The following is a 1,408-nucleotide window of genomic DNA, read 5'->3' on the forward strand; positions in this document are numbered from 1 at the left end:
GTCCATCTGAAAATATTGTATGAGTTTATGAGGTAGGAGTTGATAAGTTTCTTACTTCCTACTCCAGTATGTTAAGATTATTGTGGTACCAAAATATGTGTCTTTTGCACTTATTATTCATGTGTGGGTTATATGTCTATCATGTTCGAAATAAAATAATAATAAAAAAAACTAAACGCAGACAGTTTGCAAGTCTCTTCAAGTTTGAAATTGAATTTCAAAATTTCACAAAAATATACTAGTACTATTTGTGACCAATGCACAGACCCTCCTTCCCAGTTGTGCAGCTTTAAGTCAGTGAGAATAAATGACATATGGTAACTATATTTAACCTTGATGTTTTCATTTACCACTGAAGGAGCTGCTCAGAGCCTTCACAGGCTGGTAAAGTGTGTGAAAGGAGTYGTCCAAGATGGATGTCAGCTTCGCCAGCATCCTCCTCTCACTCACTCAGCAGCAGGCAGTCCGAGACTGAGCAGGCTACAGAAGGTCTATTTAGGAAAATAAAAGCATAGAGAGTAATTGAATGCTCTCACTGTTCAACTATAACCTGGATATGAAAGCATTCTGCCTTGTGATCTGGACTAAAGGCTCAGTAGCAAGARTTGAAGAGAAGGGGGTTAAGTCCATTATCCTGCCTATTGCTTAGATGGAGGGARACATTTTCATATATCGCCACTCTAGTTCACGCTAGAAAAGGGACTTTTGGGGAGGTATGAAGCAAGCAACCACATCCAGCTAATAAAATCTCCAAGATCAAATCTTACAAGTCTGTAAAACTGGTAGGCTGGTTTGGTAGGTAAGAAAACCTCAACTGTCATTYRGAATTTAGAGATCAAGRTTAAGTATAGGTTAAGTKACGTTTGCTTACACTCTATAGAGTGTATTATATATAACAGAAATGAGTTGRAACCTTTTACAGGCAGCTCAAAGGTTTGACAGAAAGCTACATGTCACATCAGCTAGRCTGCTTTAGCGATAAAATCAATTTCAGCAGACAAATGGGCAGTTACATTGTGGTGATACCAAGAGGTGAGTAAGATGTTCCTTAAATAATGTTTCGTCCTCCTTTTAATCCATGACTTTTAATAAARCCTGAATGTGGAATTAAATCTCTTGACCAAATTCACTTAGCAGGAACTAGATGTAACATAAAAGCAGCTTTGTGTTACAATGATTCCCAGCAGGGCCTTCATAGAGTCCAAATGGTTCCTCAACACACACACACACACGCACCTCCTGAAGTGAGATACAGGTTGARATTTTCTCAGGAATGCTGGGAGCTATCAGAAGTGACATGTAACCGTATCCGCTGTCAGATCTCCGGCTTTATCTCAGCTCTGCTGTTGAATGCTCCTGCTGATGTCTCCTGTCTGAGCCTAAGAGCCCTGCTGGAAGCTGAAGCCCC

Source organism: Poecilia reticulata, linkage group LG9 (assembly GCF_000633615.1).
Source record: "Poecilia reticulata strain Guanapo linkage group LG9, Guppy_female_1.0+MT, whole genome shotgun sequence".
Lineage (NCBI taxonomy): Eukaryota > Metazoa > Chordata > Actinopteri > Cyprinodontiformes > Poeciliidae > Poecilia > Poecilia reticulata.